The 6394-nt window shown below is 45.0% G+C and overlaps 1 long non-coding RNA gene across 1 annotated transcript; it reads right to left on the bottom strand.

Annotated features, from left to right (window-relative positions):
• Positions 1 to 1272: 1272 nt before the first annotated feature.
• Positions 1273 to 6099, bottom strand: LOC132814084 (uncharacterized). The gene is made up of 3 exons (XR_009644297.1): positions 6015 to 6099; positions 3310 to 3392; positions 1273 to 1346 (listed from the first exon to the last, which is right to left on the bottom strand). It is a non-coding gene; the product is annotated as an uncharacterized LOC132814084 (long non-coding RNA).
• Between the last annotated feature and the right edge of the window lie 295 nt (positions 6100 to 6394).

The raw sequence follows: 6394 nt of genomic DNA, 5'->3' as shown, positions 1-6394 counted from the left end.
ATTGGAATAAATGCAAAACATTACATCTTGATAAAACAAACGAGGGCAGACTTACACTAATTAAAACAGGGCCTCGAGTAGTGATATGGAACAAAGAGGCCAAGGGGTTCGGATCTTTCACGTCTGTGTCACATGGAGACAGGGTGGTTAAGAAGGTGCTTAGCACACTTGCCTTCATTGCTCAGACCGCTGAGTACAGAAGTTGGGACGTTATTTTGGATGTTGGGGAGGCCTTTTCTGGAATTCTGTGTCCAGTTCTGGTCATGCTGATATCGGGAGGACATTATGTATTTGGAGCGGATTCAGAAGCGATTTCCCAGGATGTTGATGGGAATGGATAGTTTGAATTCTTAGCAGAGGCTGGATAGGCTGCGACTTCTTTCACTGGCGTGCAGGAGGCTGAGGAGCGACCTTATTAGACTCAAATCATGGAGGGGTGGTATCAGTAATGTGAACAGCAGGTGTCCTTTCCAGGAAGGGACGCGTTTTAAGACTGGGGACATAGCTTTTAGAGTGACAGCAGAATGGCTTTAAAAACGTGTTCGGGAATTTTTTGTTTATTTTTGTTCAGACAATGGTTTGTGTGTGGAATGAACTATCAGAGGAAGTGGTAGTTGTGAATCAAATTACAATTTGAGGGTGGCATAATGGCTCAGTGATTAGCCCTGCTGCCAGGGCCCCAGGTTCGTTTCCAGCTTTGGACAACTGTCTCTGTGGGACTTGCACATTCTCCCAGTGTCCGCATGGGTTTCTTCCAGGGGCTCCAGTTTCCTCCCTAATGAGAGAGCAGCCCTATGGTCTGGGGGACAATGCTGCCTTTCCCTTTTACACAGTGATGCCACTGTGCCCCGGGGATGGGGAGAGGGAATGCTGAAGGTGGGGGATGGGACACCACTCAGGCACAGTGCTTTGTCCTGGAGGATGTTCACTTTCTTTAATATTGTTGGGGGCTGCACTGATGCAGGCAAGTGGAGAATGTTCCAACACAATCCTGATGTGTACCTTATAGAGAGCAAACAGACATTGGGGAATCAGGGGTTTGGGGAAACTGAGGTTGTTCTCCTTGTAGCAAAGGCAATTGAGGGAAGTTGTGACAGAGGGTTTAGAAAGTTACACGTTATAATAATCAACCTTACGCCCATCAGCTCATTCTACAAGGCTTACAGGACACACATTAAAGGTTTTGGAAGATTCAAAGGAGAACTTTTATGCAGCAAATGGGATTCAGATGGAATACAATACTCACACACAATGCGAATATCCAGGTCCTGATGAACTGACTAATTCAATCAAAGTTTGGTGTTACAATGACTGAGATTACCATCTGAATGTCCACCTGTAGTATCCTGTAATACACGTTTATAAAATCCGTCACTGTCAGTTCAGGTTAGAATCTCACACCATCCCCTCCTCCTGGCCCAGGATGACTGGACACATTACTCCTTGTGGAGGTCAGCAGTCAGTTCAGATGGAAATCTATGTGGGTTTCTAGGAGTTTCCACCTTGGGACTTCATGTGACTGCTGCAAATGTGTTGCTGGTCAAAGCACAGCAGGTTAGGCAGCATCTCAGGAATAGAGAATTCGACGTTTCGAGCATAAGCCCTTCATCAGGATTCCTGATGAAGGGCTTATGCTCGAAACGTCGAATTCTCTATTCCTGAGATGCTGCCTAACCTGCTGTGCTTTGACATTTGCAGCTGTGATCTCCAGCATCTGCAGACCTCATTATTTACTACTTCATGTGACTGAACAGGGCAGATCTTTGACACACGGGACAGAATGTTCCCAGAGTCAGTGAGATGTGGAGAGCAGGATTGGCTTCTCATTTTTTCCTTCCGTGCTACCGCTGTGCCTCATCAATAAGACATGGGATGTGAAAGACTCATGCAGCTCGATGGTCAGAATGGAGGCAACTTGCCCAATGGGCAGCAAGCTCCTCCCATAGAGTATCTCTAAAAACAGAGCAACTCTGCATGCTTCACATTGCCCAGTGCTCCCAGTAAATGTTTAGAAGGGGGGGGGGGGAATCTCCTAGAGAAGGCGTAACTGTAAAGTTCTAAGAGGATTGTGAAGAGTGAGAGATGCACAGGAGAAGGGGTCAACAAGTTGTCAGATGGAGTATAAGTTGAAAAAATGCAAAGTCGGTAATTTTGGAGGGGATAATAAGGAAAAGAGTGCTATTTACATGGTGGAAACTGTAGAAAGCTGCACCACAAAGGCACCGGGGGAAAATTGTGCAGGAAACACTGAAAGCTAGCAGATTCTGAGTCAGTCACGAAATCAAGGGCTCTGTTTCAGATTCATCAAGTTTAAGGCAACGCCGACACGGTAAGGGGTTTCATTAATAATGGAGTTGGAGGTAAGGTGGAGACAAGCAACATTTTAGAGATTGGAATTCCTGGTGTTTATGATTGTGTAGATGTCTGATCAAAAAGTCACCTTGGGGTTACAGATATAACAGCAATATTGTGATGAGTCTAGTCTAGTTCTACCTCAGACTGCACCCAGCGAGAGGGAGGGGCTCAGCAGGAAGGGAAAGGAATTTGTAATAGCAACTGAAGGTAATGGGTTTAACCGTAACAATGTTTCATTGTAGGAAATTGCAGTTAATCGAGTAGTGGGAATGCGATAAGCAGTTTGGTAACTGAGTAACAGTGGAGCAATGGAGAGGGATGATGGGGAGGGAGAGCTAGGCATCGTCAGTGTACATGTGAATCCTCACACTGTGCTTTTAGACGATGTCACCTCCTGGCAGTATGTAGGTGAGATACAGGAGAGAGCAAGGATAGATCCTTCAGCGACACCAAATACAAGGAATTCAGAAAGGAAAGGGAGAGTGGAGATGGAGCAGGATTTACAAATGATGGTGAGGTCAAACGTTAGTTATTTGCAGAATGGATGAGAAGGACATAACCAGAAAAGACAGACAGACAGAACAAGGAACAATATCTGTGAATTGGCGAGGGGGTTGTGATGAGGAGGAAACAGAATTGGAATGTCTGTGGTTTAGCGAGACTAGTAAAAGATCAAGATGAGCTCTGATAAGGCTTGACAAGTGACTGGAGAAAATTGCAAGTTTGGGACAAAAATCAGGAACACAATGTGAGGTAGTTTGTCTCGTTGGGCTAGTGGGAGGGAGGGAAGCAGCAGAGGCAGTTGATCGGATTGTCTCAGTCTTAGTGACAGAGAAACTCCATGTGCTCCTTGCTCTTGTTGTTGGAGAGAAGGATGAAGGAGACAGGATGATGGGCAGTGTTTTACAAAGAAACAAAACCAGGGTTAGTGATATTTAAAATGAGTGAACAAACCTAATGTATTTAACTTTTATCCAGAATATTAAAATGTACAACTGAAGTCCTTGTTCAAATCGCATATTGGCAAATGGTGGAATCTGAATTCAAGAAAAAAATAACTGGAATTAGGAATCTCCTGATCTCCATGGAAACATTGTCAATGGCGAAAAAAATCCTGCCAACCTGACAGTCGCCCAACAAGCTACTCACTGTATTAATCACTGCAAAGTCTCAACAAAGGAATGAAACTGGATGGACCACTTGGCATCTAACAAGGCATTAGGAAATACAACCACAGAATCAGCCCTCTTGACTCTGCAACATCCTGCTCACTAACATCCGGGTTTTTTTTGTGCCAAAACGTGGCGAGCTGTCTCACAGACTAGTGAAAGAAAAGCCTGACAAAGTCATACTCACAGAGTCATCCCTTACAGATAATGGCTAGACACCAACGTCACCATCCCTAGATGTCGAGTGTGCGATGATGGAAAACACAACAGGTCAGGCAGCATCTGAGGAGCAGGATAATCGACGATTCGAGCCTAAGCCCTTCATCAGCCCGACCTGCTGTGCTTTTCCAGCACCACACTCTCGACTCTGATCTCCAGCATCTGCAGTCTTCACTTTCTCCTGAAATCTCTGGATATGTCCTGTCCCACCAGCAGGACAGACCAGGCAGAGGTGATGGCATAGTGGTGTACACACAGGAACCATTTGCCCTGGGAGTACTCAGCATTGACTTTGGACACCAGGAAGTCTCATGGCTCCTGCTGATTACCACGTACCGTGCTCCCACGGCTGATGACTCAGTGCTCCTCCATGTTGAACAACACTTGGAGGAAGCACTGAGGTAATAAATGGTGACAAGCCTACTCTGGGTACAGGATTTCAATGTCCTCTACCAAGAGTAGCTCAGCAGCAGGATTACTGACTGAGCTGGTCGGTTCCTCAAGGACATAGCTGCTCAACTGGGTTTGCAGCAGGCAATAACGGAACCAGCAAGAGGGAAAAACATACTGGATCTTATCAGCATGTATCTGCCAGCTGCAAATGTATCTGTCCATGACAGTATCGGTAAGAGCGACCATCCCACAGTCTTTTTGGAGACAAAGCCTCACCTTAAAGTTGAGAAAAACCTCCATTGAGCTGAGTGGTACTATCACCGTGCTAAATGGGACAGATGTAGGAACTCAAACTGGATCTCTCTGAGGCACTATGGGATAACAACAGCAGCAGAACTGTACTCCAGCACAATCTGTAACCTCATGGGTTTGTACATCCCGCACTCACCCATCACAATGGACAGGAAAGGAGGGCATGCCATGAGCAGCACCAGGCATACCTAAAAATGCAGTGCCAACCTGTTGAAGCTACCAAACAGGACCATCTGCATTTTAAACAGCATCAGCATCAGGCAACAGAGCTAAACGATCCCACAACCAATGGATCAGATCAGAATTCTGCCACACCCACTTGTGAATGGTAATGGACAATTAATCAACTTGTTGCAGGAAGCACAACAGATATCCCCACCCTAACTAACGGAGGGATCTCACACATCCGTGCAGCATTTGCAGCAATTCTCAGCCAGTTGCAAAGTGGGTTGATCCATCTCAGCCTTCAACAGTGGTTTCCAAAATCACACACGTGAGTTTTAAGTCAGTTTGATTTAGTTCGAATAATACCAAGAAATGGTTAAGTAGTGTAAAGGCTATGGGTCCTGCTAACATTCTGGCAATTATACTGATAACTTGTGCTCCAGAACTTGCCACCCACAAAGCCACGTACCCATCCAGCACTGGCATTGACTGACAATGTGGAACATTGCCCAGGGATGTTCAACACAAAAGCACAGGTCAACTCCAACCCAGGCAATTTCCCTCGATCAGCAGTAAAGTGATGGAAGTATTCATCAACAGGGCTATCAAGCAGCAGCTGCTCAGCAACAGCCAACTGAGTGACAGTCATTTTAGGCTCCACCAGGGCCACTCAGCTCCCGATTGTGTTACCACCTGATTCACAACCTGACAACCAGCTGAATCCCAGAGGTGAGGTAAGAGTGACAGCCCAGTCCCACTCCAACACCACTATTTCTAGCTGATTCCACCCTCATCTCAGCTCATATACTGAAACTCTCATCCATCGTGTGTTATCTCCAGACTTAAATTATCCAAACACACTCCTGGCCAGCCTCCCAAATTCAACCTCTCTGTAATCTCAAGAAAAATTGAAAGCTCTATCGCCCACGTGCTCACTTCTCCCCAAACATGTTCATCCGTCAAAAGGCTCCTATAAGCAACAACAATTTAAAATTCTCATTCTTGACTTGATTCCTGGCTGTTCTCATCCCTAGCTCCATGCACCACACATCCTTTGAGACCTCGTCAATCCATTTACTTCGAGACTCCCAATGATTTGTTAATTCATTACTTCAACTGTGTAGCTGATTCTACAGTTGCTAAAGCAACATGGTCTGGAATTTGCAGACAAAACATCACAGGTCTGCTTCCCACTGTTAAGACATCCCTCAAAACCTGCTTTTTGGCAATGCTTTTGGTCACCTGACCTAATATCTCCATCTCTGGCTTTATATCTAAAATTCTCAATGATATTTTTGTGAAATTATAAGCATGATAATAAAATTACAAACTGTTCTTGATTTGGACATTATCTTCAAATCATCACTGTTGCTGTAATGAATAATCTGTAATGTCTCTTACCCAACCACATTGTGGGAGCACCTTCACCACACAAACTGCAGCTGTACAAGAAAGTCAAACATCACCCTCTCCCCAGGCAACAGGGCTTTGGCATTAATCACTGGGATCTGTGGAAAGAGAAACACAGTTCAAGGGGGTGCAAAATGCATGACAGGGAATGAAAGTGGTGCAGAATTTGATAGTCAGAAACTGAAGGAAAATACACTTGCTTATTGGAAAAAAGAATTCTTGACTCATAAATATTCAAGACAAAATAATCTGATAATAGAGCAGCACATGGTCAGGGGCTGGGCCACGTGAAAGTCTCATTTACAAATGGTCTATAAAAGTAATAATACAGTACTAAACAGACCAAAAATACCCCCATGGTTGGAGACTGA

The sequence above is a fragment of the Hemiscyllium ocellatum genome, unplaced genomic scaffold, assembly GCF_020745735.1.
Source record: "Hemiscyllium ocellatum isolate sHemOce1 unplaced genomic scaffold, sHemOce1.pat.X.cur. scaffold_667_pat_ctg1, whole genome shotgun sequence".
Classification (NCBI taxonomy): Eukaryota; Metazoa; Chordata; class Chondrichthyes; order Orectolobiformes; family Hemiscylliidae; genus Hemiscyllium; species Hemiscyllium ocellatum.
The sequence above is the reverse complement of the archived record's forward strand: the minus strand, read 5'-3'. Positions and strand labels throughout refer to the sequence as shown.